The 15,573-nt window shown below is 40.2% G+C and overlaps 1 protein-coding gene and 1 long non-coding RNA gene across 7 annotated transcripts in view; both read right to left on the reverse strand.

The window, feature by feature from the left end:
- hts (adducin 1-like protein hts) overlaps nucleotides 1-15,573 on the reverse strand; it is a 170,997-nt gene that overhangs the window by 140,028 nt on the left and 15,396 nt on the right. The gene's annotated exons all lie outside the window — the stretch shown is intronic.
- LOC141442808 (uncharacterized) overlaps nucleotides 1-15,573 on the reverse strand; it is a 166,826-nt gene that overhangs the window by 140,028 nt on the left and 11,225 nt on the right. The gene's annotated exons all lie outside the window — the stretch shown is intronic.

Below are 15,573 nucleotides of genomic sequence, written 5' to 3' on the forward strand. Positions count from 1 at the left end.
TGCTGCACATAATGTGCGGCAACACATGCTGAGTGGAGACCCATTTTGGTATCCTGCCGTGTCACCAAGTAACATAGTTTTAGTGCTAGTTTAGTCTTAGTTTTAGGTGGTACTTATGGCGCCAAAATAAACCTTTCTTTCTTTCTTTCAATATATCGGGTTGACGAACGAATGAACTATCCGACGGTTAAGAACCAATACCGTCTATCTACCATCTTTTAGCATGATAGTTAGGTATATTGATTCTTAACCGTAATAGTTCTGCATGATCGATTGTTACCGTTATTTCACAGTATCGGTTGCAATCTACACGGTGATCTACATTTAGATAATTTGGTTTTTATAAATAAGCTGAACTTACCCATAATACATATCCGTTTAAAATCATCGGATAATAACTGGATTGATAAAAAATGCTATTCTGCCATTCACCTTTATATCTTGCAATCTGCTTATATGCGCCAATAGTATTGAAATAGGTATAGGTTTATTACGATCGTACAAAGTTATCGACATTTAGATAGTTTATGCATTATAAGACAGCAATAATCGGTAGGTCCTATCGATAGTATGGTCTTATTCGATTAGAACTATCGATTTTTCGGCAACAACCAGTGTGAAGTTCCTAATCCCATTGGGACGTGTAGGAACTGCGGCCAAGCCCTCTCGTTCTGAGGAGGATGTGCCCAGCAGGCACTACGAAACTCGAAATTCGTGTCGTGCGGTCCTCTGGACTTCTATTTAACACGATAAAAAGAAGCGAGAAGGACGCACGACACAACTCGAGTTTCGTAGTAGCCCTGCTCAGTTGGATGTTCTATAACTTTCATAATATAACGCCTACACGCCTAGATCTAGATGATGGCAATGATGAAGTGGCATCCTATACAATGACCAAGGTCGTCGCATTGTCAGATTGTGCCAATACACGCTCTGCTAGCTCCATTCAGTACGTAATATACATACTGAATTATACTGGTATGTGGATGCAACTATGAATGGACAAGGTCAATTGTAACGCAAAATTCATGGAATTGTAACATCGCAATGGAAATGTATGCGAAAATTCAAAAGCTAATTTAGTATATGATATGGCAATGGATAACTCACGTCTTAAACCGAAGCAGAGCGTTGCGCGTAGTGGTGCGTGTTGGCGGCAAGCCGCCAGTCGCGTGCTCCTGAAAAAGGGCTACGAAATAGCCTGAAATGTCGAGCTACTTGGTTTAACACGTGAATTATAACGTTACAATATCATGGAATAGTGAACGATCTCACGGAAGTTCAAGCTAAATTGAGTCATCCAATTTTACTCGACTTTTTTTGTTACAACCCCGATTCTTAATACAAGGTTAACGGAGCAGCCATACCGCTGCTTAAAATACGCCAACGGTGCGGAATCGCAGTGACGTGCCGTAAACGTCACGACTTTTGGTGGAGAGCATGCGGTAAAGTCCTAACGTCTCTGCGTCACTGCACTGCACATCACTGCGATTCCGCACCGTTTGCGTATTTTAAGCAGCGGTGTGGAGAGCATGCAATAAAAACGGTGCGCATACGATGCGTCACTGCGATTCCGTACCGTCACTGTTTTTAAAGCAGCGGTAAGGCCGCTCCTTAATGCGACCATCAAAATTTCACTACCAGATTGTCACCGGACAAAATGTCAGTGTAGTATACACTTCTAAGATTTATAGAATAAACACGGTATTTACCCAGAACTATTAATCTGAAGCCGTGGTGGCCGAGTGGTTTGACCTATCGCCTCTCAAGCAGAGGATCGCGGGTTCAAACCCCGCCTCGCACTCTGTGTTTTTCGAAATTCATGTGCAGAATTTCATTTGAAATTTACCACGAGCTTTGCGGTGAAGGAAAACCTGCGAAGCAATTCAATTGTGTGTGTGAAGTTCCCAATCCGCATTGGGCCCGCGTGGGGACTATGGCCAAGCCCTCTTGTTCTGAGAGGAGGCCTGTGCCCAGCAGTGGACGTATATAGGCTGGGATGATATTAATCTAAGAAGATTACTGTATCCCAACTAGGCGTGAAACAGCCGACTTCGACACCCTATCCAAAATGTTCACGCCTGCGTCGATACCCTACCTACAGCTACAGCGGCAGTCGAATATCATAACATCAGACGATCACAATCCACAAGGACAGCACAATGGCCTGATACTATCTAGTGAAAGCCCATTGTCGGTGACGTCACTTAATAAGCGCCGTGAATGCTTCGCGAACCGTACGGACGGTTTGATTGATAGTTTACGGAGGGTGAGCAAGTTTTGTGGTGCTAATAATTTATTCAGTTGTCATTGTACGCAAAAAGAACCGGACAAACGCGAATCGGCCACAAGGTTCCGTGCAGAGGGTGTTAATTGGACCTTAGTGATGATTTACACGAAGCCAGTAGCGACATTGAGGCACTTGATCTATCACTTGTAAATTGTTAGCCCCACGCGGGCCCGTAATGTAAATAATAATAATAAATAAATCATCATCATCATCATCATCAGCCCGAAGCAGCCACTGCTGGACAAAGGCCTCCCCTTAGAACGCCACAATGAACGACAACTTGCCACTTGCATCCACCGGTTTCCGCCACTCTCACGATGTCGTCAGTCCACCTGGTGGGAGCCTGCCCAAGCTTCGTCTTCCGGTTCGTCGTCGCCACTCGAGGACTTTTCTCCCCCACGGTTATCTTTCTTCGAGCGATGTGGCCTGCCCATTGCCACTTCAATTTGCATATTTTCCAGCTATGTCAGTGACTTTAGATAAAATAAATAAATACCACGGGACAATTCACACTAATTGACCTAGTCCCAAAGTAAGCTTAGCAAAGCTTGCGTTATGGGTACTAAGCAACGGATAAATATAATTATATAGATAGATACATACTTAAATACATATTAAACACCCAAAACCCGAGAACAAACATTCGTATTTTCATACAAATATCTGCCCCGACACGGGAATCGAACCCGGGACCTCAAGCTTCGTAGTCAGGTTCTCTAACCACTAGACCATCTGGTCGTCTATAAATTCATTTATTTCGGGCAACTTGGCCCATACAATAAATACCTTACAATTCAATATACATACATATTTACAATCAATAATCATCATCAATCATCCCAGCCTATATACGTCCCACTGCAGGGCACAGGCCTCCCATCAGAATGAGAGGGCTTTGGGCCATAGTTCCGACGCGGGCCCAGTGCGGATTGGGAACTTCACACACACCATTGAATTGCTTCGCAGGTTGTTTCAGGTTTCCTCACGATTTTTCCTTCACCTCAAAGCTCGTGGTAATTTCAAATGTAACTCCGCACATAATTCGAAAAACTCAGAGGTGCGAGCCGGGGTTGAACCCCACGACCCTCTGCTTGAGATGCGATTGGGTCAAAACCACTAGGCACCACGGCTTCAACATAATATTAAAAACTAATTAGGTGACAAAAACGGCGTGACCCCCGTTGAGTCACCGTCCCGACGTCGCTATATCAGCGCATGGTGCCCGGAACCGCCGGTACACGACCCTCACAGCAAGCGCAGCACGCGCACCACAAACGAGCTGAAGTGCACGTAGTGACGCGACTGCAGCTGTAACACCCTCAGCGTGTATCCGCTCTTCCGGCGGACGTATTCCACCACATCTGCGACTGCGACGAACCCACTAATAATACTACTGGCAAGATTTTACTTACATTGTGTAAATCAGCAATTATGATCAATAAGGACAAGCGATATCGAAAATACAAACTGAGACATGGATGCACAGAAAACCAGAAAAAGAGACCAGCACTGGGAAACGAATCCAGGTCCTCAGCATTCCGTGCTGCGTGCTATAACCCCTACACCACTGCTTCACTGCTGCTGGTTTCACGGGATACCCGTAAATCGTTATCGTGACTCATCTGACCAGCTGTTCAGCTGCAAGGACGCAGAGGCGTTGAGTATCAGAGTCCCAGGGACGCCGAAAGCCATAAGGTGGGCTCGGGAGGACACCCCGTCACGATACCGGCTGCTGACCCGTGGAGTATTAGTGGGGTCTTAACTACCACTAGCCTGTAGCTACCCATATTGCGACGTAATGTATACCCGGACAAACCTAAAACTTAAGGGCGCTAGCTGGTTTCACGGGATACCCGTAAAAGTAACAAATTTGGAGTTGAAATAAAAAATACAAAAAGACTCCAAAAAACCAATCATGACAAGCGATATGTCGTCGGGTGACAAGCCAAAGTCACTAACTGCAAAAACAAATAGTGGAATATTATAACCTTAAGATGCTATGCATAAGTTTGACTGTCCCTCATGATTAGGTGGTAGTTAGTGACTTTTGCTTTTCACCCGACGATGTCATCGGAGAGGTTATTCTAAATTGTAAAACTTTTACTATGACAGGTAGTCCTAAATCCTTGTGTCAAATAAGTTATCGCCGCTTGAGTTCAACGTATGTTCGACGTATGAACCGCGGTATGTCACCTATTTTTGTTTGACATAACCATAAGTTCTTGTACCCAAATGAATCTCTGGAAGAGATCGCTTTTAAGCTATAAGACCGCCTATTGTCTACCCTGAATCAAAGTGTTTATATTATAAGTATTTTGTACTGATTTATGATGTGCAATAAATAATATTTGTATTGTATTGTATTGCATGAAGGTTTTGTCATTGTTAATGATATTTTAATGTTTTCTTATATTTTCATGACGTTTTTTACGCAGAGATTAAATTTTTCAGAATAGTTATGAAACAAACGCAAACTGAATTCAATGAAAACCAATTCAGAATTTTTACGATTTTGCGCGGGGAAAAATTAAACAAACCTTACATTATTTATGAGACTTCATTCAGACCATTTTTCCCAGATCCAGCTTGGTGAAAACATTACTTTGAACTTTTAAATCGATAGCCTCATGGAGCAAATCTCAGGCCGTACCAATTGACATTCATCCATTACTCACGCGTAATCAGAGCTGTCAACCCTCGCGGTGACTGTCAATTTGTCATTCGCATGTTTATGATGATGAACGGCGTCTGCGCTTGGCGGCTATCGCGGGTCGTATTGGGGTTAATTCGTAACAATCTCTGTTTAAACTGTATAGTTATTGTTAATAAAAATGTTGTCAACAATTGCCTTATTTGTACCTATAGTAAGAAATAAACATTTATCTACATGCATATCATAACTTCCCTATTATATGTTCAGAAACGACTATCAAATGGCCTTTATTAAGAAACCTGGTATCTGCGGGTGCATCTTAATGTTCACATTAAAGTACAGTGCATCTTAATGTTTACATTAAAGTATCGGTAATACTTTTTTTAACAACGCATATCTGTACATATTGTAGAAAACTTATGACATGCATGTAGATAATAATTATTATTCAAAGTCAAAGTCAAAGTCAAAATACAGGCCATATCTGAATATATTATAGAAAACTTATGATATGCATGTAGATAAAGTTATGTATGCGGCTATACATAATTAGGCATTAAAACACTCGTGTGATCTCGTGTGTGTGTGCCTTCGGCTCGTTTCATAAAACCACACTCGTACTTTAATGCCTCTCATTATGCACCAGCCACATAAATAACTATTTATGAATTAAAACTGTTATTACAATCCCACTCATATCATAAATGAGAAAGTTTGCTAAAATGTGAGATAATAGTGAGATGTTTGCTAAGATGACGACCGGATGGCCAAGTGGTTAGAGAGCCTGACTACGAAGCTTGAGGTCCCGGGTTCGATTCCCGGCCGGGGCAGATATTTGTATGAATAATACGAATGTTTGTTCTCGGGTCTTCGATGTTTAATATGTATTTAAGTATGTATTTATCTAAGTATGTTTATCCGTTGTCTAGAATCCATAGTACAAGCTTTGCTTAGTTTGGGACTAGGTCAATTGGTGTGTCAAGTGTCCCATGATATTTATTTATTTATTATATTATGTTTGTTGATCAATCATGCAATAACGTCCGAACCGATTTAGATGAAAGCATGGAGAAAGTTCATGTCCCGTGGAATACTTTTTATCCTAGAATATACCTACAAAGAAGGGAGATTTGTGTTGACACCGGCCCAGGAACCAAAGCAAGTTTTTTTTTTATTCGACTGGATGGCAAACAAGCAAGTGGGTCTCCTGATGATAAGAGATCACCACCGAAAATAAACATCTGCAACACCAGGTATTGCAGATGCGTTGCCAACCTAGAGGCCTAAGATGGAATACCTCAAGTGCCAGTAATTTCACCGGCTGTCTTACACTCCACGCCGAAACACCACAGTGCAAGCACTTCTGCTTCACGGCAGGATTAGCGATATATCACCGGAAAGGATTTTTATGTACAGACTCCGACTGAACTGAACCTACTCGTAACGTCTATGTAATCAAAAATAGTGTCACGATTGAAGAATTAAAAAAGAAGAATTGTGTCAAAAATTTAACGTCAAACGGTAATTACGATACTAACGCCATCTAGTGACATTCCACGTGACTGAAGACCTTATTATAGTAATTACTAAGTACGAAATCTCCATTAACACTAAGTATGTATAATGTACTGACCTCGTAACTTATCTACATAGATAAAAACATTTGGAAAGGTGAATGACCAGACGGCAAAAACACTGTCAAAAATATACCAACTGCATACCGACGGCTGGTAAAATATGAACGTTACGTTTTATAGGGTTCAGTATGAGCATAAAATAGATGTAGTCAGCGAACTATTTACCGGTGGTGCCGTGCCGTGCCGTCGAACATCAATCAATCATCAACCAACCAAATTTTTTTTCGCGAATTATACTCAGTTTTTATTGCACCCAGTGCCCTTAGTGTAAAACATCCCAAACGTTCCGCTAGAGGCGCTGTTCGTGTTTCCATATAAATTGTGATTTTAACGCGAACGCGATCGAGACGTATTTTGTAAGATTGGTTTTTTGGAATCTTTTTGTATTTTTTATTTCAATTCCAAATTTTTACTTTTACGGTCATCCCGTAAAACCTAAATTGAAAATACAAACTGAAATATAGATGCACAGAAAAACCAGAAAAATAAGACCATCACTGGGAATCGAACCCAGGTCCTCGGTATTCCGTACCGCGTGCTATACCGCTACACCACTGATGGTCAACGGTACCGACACGAATTTCCCCTATGCACCTCATATCTCAGCTTGTTTGTTTCTTATTTAGCCACTTAAGCAGTGACGCTAGCGACATCTATGCCGTAGCCCTCATCGAGAAACTTATTTCGGCACTCCATTGGAACGTATTTTGTAACCGAAAACTTAGTAGTACTGCGTGTATATGTGTATGTTTTTGTTTTTTAGCTGTATTATTGTACTCTTAGTTGTTCAAAAATAAATATTTTCTATTCTATTCTAAGAATTTAATCCCGTGACGTCCACGGCGTAACGTCACGCTGAACTTTAACCTGGCTGTATCTTCATCACTTTATGTTTAATTGATGAAAGAAAAAACATTCTCTGATAATTTAACAGTGCAGTGTTTAGAGTTTATTAGGTCGGGACACTAGCTTCTTCTCGGGTGTAATAATAACTGTGAATGAATACGAATTAAAATATTTTTCCTTAACTAACGGAACCCTGCACCAAGAGCCCGACTCAAGCTCCCAACTTTTTTTTGGCGCTCCAAAAGCCGCCACGAAGCGCTGACCGGACCGGTCCTTCGAAAATCCTGATTAGAGAGAGACAGCGGCGTCGTGCCGTTGGTCAGAGGGAGACGGGCGAGGAATTTGGCTGTTGCCCTTTGCATCCCAGTTATGGATGTAGGATGGGTTTTGTTTCTAGCAATTTCGAAATCTAAATCGAACGTTTATGCAAAATCAAACATATCTTTAGGTATTCAATTTAGTTTAGGCTATAACATGCACTTATGAATAAACATGTCAATAACCTAACCTAACCAACAAAAAGTTGGAAAACTTGGTCACTTCAAAGTTCAATATCTCAAAAACGGCTGAACCGATTTTGATAAAACATGTCTAAGAACCATCGCTAGAAAACCAGGTTTCAAATAAAAAAATCCTACTCAAATCGGTCCACCCGTTTAAGAGCTACGGTGCCACAGACAGACACACACACAGGTCAAACTTATAACACCCCTCTTTTTGCGTCGGGGGTTAAAAAACTAGTATTTATCAAAAGCCGACTGATATCTAAGACCGATCCAAATCCAACGATGACATGTTACATAAAAAGCAATTGGTCCGTGCCGTCATAATGACATCAACACATCTTGCGTCTGCATCCGTTGGCTAAATGCTTGCAAGGTTAAATGATCCTAGATCTCATACTTAACATGCTTTAATGTTTTAAAATAGTAGACATTCTACTCGTTTTAGTTAGCATGGCTGTTATATCGGCTTCGGCTCCTTTCAAATCATATCCGATATTTAGACGACCAGATGGCCTAGTGGTTAGAGAACCTGACTACGAAGCTTGAGGTCCCGGGTTCGATTCCCGCGTCGGGGCAGATATTTGTATGAAAAATACGAATGTTTGTTCTCGGGTCTTGGGTGTTTAATATGTATTTAAGTATGTATCTATCTATATAATTATATTTATCCGTTGCTTAGTACCCATAACACAAGCTTTGCTAAGCTTACTTTGGGACTAGGTTAATTGGTGTGATTTGTCCTATTACTATTATTATTATTATTTATTATATCCAGTCCGAGGAGTTTCTGACTCCGTCCAACAACTAACCAACCAATAGCATCCAATAACCAATCGCATCGAATCGACAGCGATCAGCGATTCAACACTCACTTCGCTTTCGTTCAATCATTTCTCAGAGTCGATATTACCCACGTCTAGTTGAGAATACGAGTTTAGAAATGTAGGTAGACGAAACAATTTTCAAACTGTTCATAAACATTAATACGTTTTTAAGGAATATAAAAGTCTATCACGAATAATTATTGGAGTAGAGTAGACACATTAACTTATATATTAAGAAGTGTTCTATCAGAAAACATTTTTAATTTTCATTCAATTTTTATGGAACAATCTAGAAAAACTAACAAAAATGCAGCCGTTGCCAGCTCAGCTCTTAACATTTTAGGTTTTCTTCCTCCATACAAGGTAATGTTTCTTGTAAGGAAACTGTCAATCCGCCCGCAATAACCTAATCAACATAAAGTTGGAAAACCCCCGACTTTGTCACTTCCAAGATCAATATCTGAAAAACGGCTGAACCGATTTGGATAAAACATGTCTAAGAATCATCGCTAGAACATCTGCTTTCAATTAAAAAAAAACGCATTCAAATCGGTCCACCCGTTTAAGAGCTACAGTGCCACAGACAGATAGACACAGACACACATAGCGGTCAAACTTATAAAACCCCTCTTTTTGCTTCGGGGGTTAAATACCCATGTCTGTCTATACTTCTAAAGAAACGATTATAATCTTAACTCTTTCTAAGTACCTAATTGACTTATTTTTGGCGTAAAATAACTAATAATTATTTATTTATTTAAAATGGCAACCATTTCCAGTCTATCGTATGCTTTTCATTTACAAAGCCAGTGTAAATTAACAATACTGAAAATTATAGCTCGTTGTCAAGCGAATGCACTTCGGCTAACTTTCTTACACGATATCAGTGTGTCATGCGATACCGTCTGATAAACTATCTTCTATTTGGTCGGCAGCAGTTATCAGTTTCGGTTATCGGGCCAACTCAGCTTGAATGTTTGGAATGTATTGTTGAGACATGATTTTTAATCGATTTGGTATTTTGAAACTCAAACTCACAACATTTATTGACATAAAAAACACACTACATCACTACAGACACAGTAATTAGGCTGCAGCGAGGACCAAAGAAATGGACATACATACCCACATACATACGCTCGAAAAACATAACCCTCCTTCGGGCAGTCGGGTAAAAAAACATAAATAGAAGAGAGAAAAATTAGAAACGTTGTGCTGTGCCGTGATGCCAAAAGGACTCAGCTCAGCATGTGCCGTAGCCCTGTAACCTGTTTTCTTTACACTATCGCCTGCATTTTAAAGATTCTTAGAAATGAGCATTAAATATGCTCCCAGAGCCCTTAGTCTCAATTTGTCGTCGTGATAAACTCGAACGCATCGTGTTTTGTTATCAAATGACATGAATGAAGTATTGCTCAGTTATTGCGACTCTTCTGAGGTTACCAACGCGTCAGCGACACACAAGTTGAACAATGACTTAGGACTAACTTATAATTATAACTCCACGTCAGAAAAAGTTGTATTTTTAGACTTTTGAGGGCAACTTGCACTGTCCAGGTTTCAAAAATAAATGTCATTACAGCCCGGCACCCAAACAGTACCACCTCGCCTCGAGCGGTTACTAATATTCATATGGATTTGTATGGGTGGGTATGCGCTCACTACATTAACTCCGTAGCGTCACCGGATCGCCTCGCTCGCGAGGTCCACTCGTCAACGCGGCGTCCACCCGTGGACCACGTGTCGACAACGAGAGGACGCCGAAAGTCGAGGCAGTGCTGATCGGGTGCCGGGTGGGTCTAATGAGCTGTGACCTTAAATCGTTAAACCAGGGTAAGGGATGACAATCCCAATTTCACTCCACTTAACCCTGGCTGAATTAGCAGTTAATAAGGAGTTAAGATTTTTTTTTATGAAAAAACATTTCATCAACGGACGTCTTTATAATGTCTTCCCTGAATGAGATTCCATTTCCTGTGGTCAGATTGTGATGTGCTGTATTATAAGTTGTAAGATCAGACGACCGTGCAATAATTTAAAAAAAAAACATTAATAAAATTCATTATATTATGAACTTATGATGTGATACAGTATCGACCATATGGTAGAACAGGAAACGGTGGCCCATTTCAAATCGTTCTTCAATCCCATATTATCCAAATGGTTACGAAAGGCACACATAACATCTGATACGGTTCCCATTTTTATGGGAGTGTTAAATATAGCTGACAATACAATGTAGCTTTCTGTAGCTAATATAAATCACGTAATGCTTTAAAATAGCGTGACTTGAAGGGAGAATGTGCCCTTCATAATATTTAATGTAAAATCTGAGATTCTTTACAACATTTTGGACGTTCTTGATTTTGAATGCATTTGCAAAGATGAGGGGACTCCAACGAGAGAGGCAGAAGAGATGGGGAGGTAGTAGTAATAAAACTCTTTATTTTACATAAACACCCATTATTAGATAACAAGATCACTAAGAGTAGAGAGGAGGAGGTTTGGAGGTGGAAGCCTATGATGGAGGATTTCCTAACACCTCGGAGCAATTACCGTTTTACAATTTAATAAACGAACATTAATTTGAGTTTGAAAATAGTTTTTAATTAATTCATCTAATCAAATATTTGACAATATTAGGACATTTAGAAAATTCCTGGAAGGTATAACTACTTGGTATTCCGGTCTTTATCCTGAGGTATACGAGTGTATACGCGTTGCCGTCCTCTAGTCATAATTATCCCCAGTACCTCAACTTTATCTTACAGAAATTTAATGAGGGACATAATATTTGAATAAGTACATGTAATTGAAAAATACATTAAAATTAACCGTTATATCGCAGACCGCGGTTTGGTTTCATGTTTTGTTAGCGTCGCTGGGACCGGTTATGTGATTGCGACGCAGTAGACGCATGGCTATCGCTTGAGCAAGCGATGATCCATGAAGCAATGGGAGCGTAGAAAGTATTCTTAGAACAATCAAAGCGATTGTTGAGCCTGAGCACAAAACAGATAAGTACAGAAGTCAATCTCATGTAGGTATGTATTTCAATTTCATACCTACGCTCGGCGGTTGCCCTAGGGTTGTCAACTGTGGGTTATGCACAAGTATTGTCGAAGTGGCACTCGTATCTAGTTGTTGGATTTATTGTCGTGAATGAAACGGGAAGAATGGAAATATAATCGTCATCCTTCACCACGACAATGCCAGCTCTCACACCGCTCGGAAAACAACTGAGTATCTGAACGGTGAAAACGTCGAACTCCTGGACCATCCTCCGTACAGCCCCGACTTAAGCCTCAACGACTTTTTCACATTCCCCGAAATCAACTTATCCTTGATTTTTCTTTCTTTTATAATCAAGGATAAGTTGTGTGGTCAGCGGTTTCAGACGCCGGGGGAAGCAGTGGAGCCCTTTAAAAAGGCCATTTTATCGACCCCTACTTCAGCGTTCAATAAGCGTTTTAAAGACTGGTTTGAACGCATGGAAAAGTGCATAAAATATAAGGGCGAATACTTTGAGATACAATAAAAATACTTTTATCCAATTTAACTGCATATTTTTATCTATTCCCGAAACTTTCAGTGTGACCCTCGTATACGATTTTTGCGGCGGAGTTAACTTAGAAATTTGTTTTTTTTACACAGCTTCAAGGGCCTATAGATTTCTGTATATGGTTTTAATTTCAACTCGATATCTCCACCCGTTCCCAAGATAAAGGGTCTTGACAGACGGAAAAACCATGAACATTTTGTATAGGAAAATGTATGGGAAATTTCTTTTATTTTATTTTTTCGACAATTCCCTAATGTTTTTCATTCTTATTATCCTGTTCCTGACGAAGACAAATCCAAAAACACAAAAATCATAAAATTTGCCGTTCTTTGAGTTATAAACTTTGTTTTATATATATATATAGATTAGATATCAACGAACGGTGTTTCTGCTACTGGTTTCATCGAAAGCTTATCTAGCAGTGTGGGCTTACTTAAAACTCGCGCAACCAGTTTGATCACGAGAAATGGCAGACTTTTATTGGTTACGCAACCGGCGCCTGCGACGCGCCCTATGCAATTGCATTACTTGACTTTAAGATCTGATACCAAGTCGTATTTTTATGACAAGGGGTTTTTCTAGGCAGTAATATAATAGGTAAAGTTAGAATCAATAATAGGATAGTTGACAATACTAATAAATTAACGTTATTTTTATAGAGACCATATCGGCTCGTAGTATTGTTAAAAGCCTAAGGGGCTGTTTCACCATCCATTGATTAGTGTTAACCGACGGTTAAATGTGACGCCGTCTCCGTCTATTCTAACAAAACAAATAGAGACGGCATTACATTTAAACGTCAGTTAAGTAAGACTAATCAATGGATGGTGAAACAGCCCCTAATTATAACATGTTTTTTTTATCTGAATCTTTATAAAACTAACCTAACTTAACCTACAGTTAAACCGAACGATCATTTAAAAAATATTTTTCACTTGTCATGCTCGTAAAGTTCGTATCGTATGTTGTATCTAGGCGACATAAAATGACTTTTTATGCTCTAGTGCATAAAATAAAATCTTCGTCTAAGACCAAGGTAATCAGGTGTCAACAGCCACAAACAAAAAAGTTTCTACATAATTTTTTTAATAATTTTTAATTGATATAAAACTAAAAATCAATTAAATAAATCATATATATATAAAAGTACATAGAAAGTGAATAATTGTTTCCACTGGTGCTATTTCATTTTCTCGCAATCTAAGTGAAAAGCAGTGTGTGAAACTCGAGCATTAAACCCATTTTCCCCTCGACGTGTCTATCCACCCTCGCCGTACCGGCTCGGGTGGCTATATGAACGTCTTGGGTAAAATGGCTCGTTTTATGCTCTTGTTGTACAATCTACTATTTGACTACTTAATATCATAAATGATATCCAAGTAATTATTGCAATGGCAAAGGGTGCAGCTAACGTGCCTTGTATGTTGGAGCCTCCGGGTTTGAGCCGTAGCGACGGCAAGAGGCCTGATGGACTGACGTTGGTTCCCTGGCGGAGAGGGCGGTGTCTCTTGTGGGATGCAACGTGCGTAAGTACCTTTGCGGCGTCACACCTGAGTCACACGTCGAGGGCAGCTGGTTCCGCGGCTGAAAATGCCGCGCGGTCGAAGCGCCTGAAATACTCAGCCTTGGAACCGACGTACGACTTTGTGCCATTTGCGGTCGAGACGGCTGGCCCTTGGGGGGTGGACGCCAGGTCGTTGGTTTGGGACTTGGGGCGCAGGATGAGGGACAGAGGAGGTGACCCCGTTCCGGGTCGTACTTGGTCCAGCGGGTCTCGTTGGCCATACAACGGGGCAATGCCGCTGGGGTGATGGGTACGTTTGGGCCAGGTACGATGCGGACGGGTCTGGAGTAGTCTTTATTTTTTTCTCGTTTTGATTTTTTGATATTTGTGTTTTTTTATTGTATAATTGTTTTTTTAGTCTTATTCATTATTAGTAATTATTTATTTTTATAACTCACTAGCTGTTGCCCGCGACTTTGTCTGCGTAGAATTATAGATTAAGCGTTTCGCTATCTATAGGTGCTATGCATTTTTCCGGGATAAAAAGTAGCCTAGATGTTATTCCTCGGGACTCTATCTCAATACCGAATTTCGTCTAAATTGGTACAGCGTGACGCGTGAAAAGCTTACAGACAGGCAAACAGAGTTACTTTCACATTCGTAATATTAGTAGGGAATAGGGATTTTGAGATAATTATTATATGTTATTTTATTATATATAGTTAACTTATTTATTCCATTTTACTACTTTATGAACTCAATAACAAAACAAACACTCAATCTCAGTTGCACAGTCAAATATACGCACACAAACAGAACGATTGCCGTGATGATGTCATCTGGCGATTTGCCAGGCGTGCTATGATCCATACTGCAACTACCAGGAAACAATGATTCCAAGTCTGAAGTGGCGAGTTCGGTTCGGAAATACTCCGATCCGTTTGGGAATCCTTGAACCTTTATCGACACAATAAACTACATTTCAATAGAATCTGTCAATTTTGTAGACATTCTAGACACCCTAACGTGGGCACACTTAATTATGTATATCCCTGTTGATGTCATTACTGTTTATAATCTAAAAGGAATAAAATAGAATAATAGTATGTCTCATCACAAAGACCTAGGCAACCCGATGTTAATATAAGTTGGCTGGAAGTGTCTAAAGGATGGAAATTATGTTTACATGCAATCGCGGCTCTTTCCGAACGAAGGGCTAGGTAGAGACTATTTGCTTCCATACGCTAATCCTGACATACATCTATCGCTTCATATTAGTCTTTACATACATGCTTTCCATGGGTTTCATGTAAGGGAAACGCAAACGAGTGAGCTACAACCTTAGCCTTCTGTGCCCTCAGTGTAAGTTTTCGGTACAAAATGAGTCTCGATCGCGTTCGCGTTAAAATCTCAATTTGTATGGAAACACGAACATCGCAAACGTTCCGCTAGAGGCGCTGTTCGTGTTTGCATACAAATTGAGATTTTAACGTTAACGCAATCGAAACGTATTTTGTAACTGAAAGTTACACTAAGGGCACTGATTCCGAGAGGCCTGCACGCAGCAGTGCGACTGAGATAAAGAACTCTGTATGTAGGCCATGTTTTCAAGGCGCGTATTTAAAGTTACAACACATTGTAAACTTAACAATCATTCAATCACACATGTCCATTGTGCATGTGTTTGAAAAACATGTTTAGTTTCTTGTTTAGGTCTTAAAACAACGATCGGAAACATACAGAGAACAGAG

The sequence above is a fragment of the Choristoneura fumiferana genome, chromosome 26, assembly GCF_025370935.1.
Source record: "Choristoneura fumiferana chromosome 26, NRCan_CFum_1, whole genome shotgun sequence".
In the NCBI taxonomy this organism is placed as follows: domain Eukaryota; kingdom Metazoa; phylum Arthropoda; class Insecta; order Lepidoptera; family Tortricidae; genus Choristoneura; species Choristoneura fumiferana.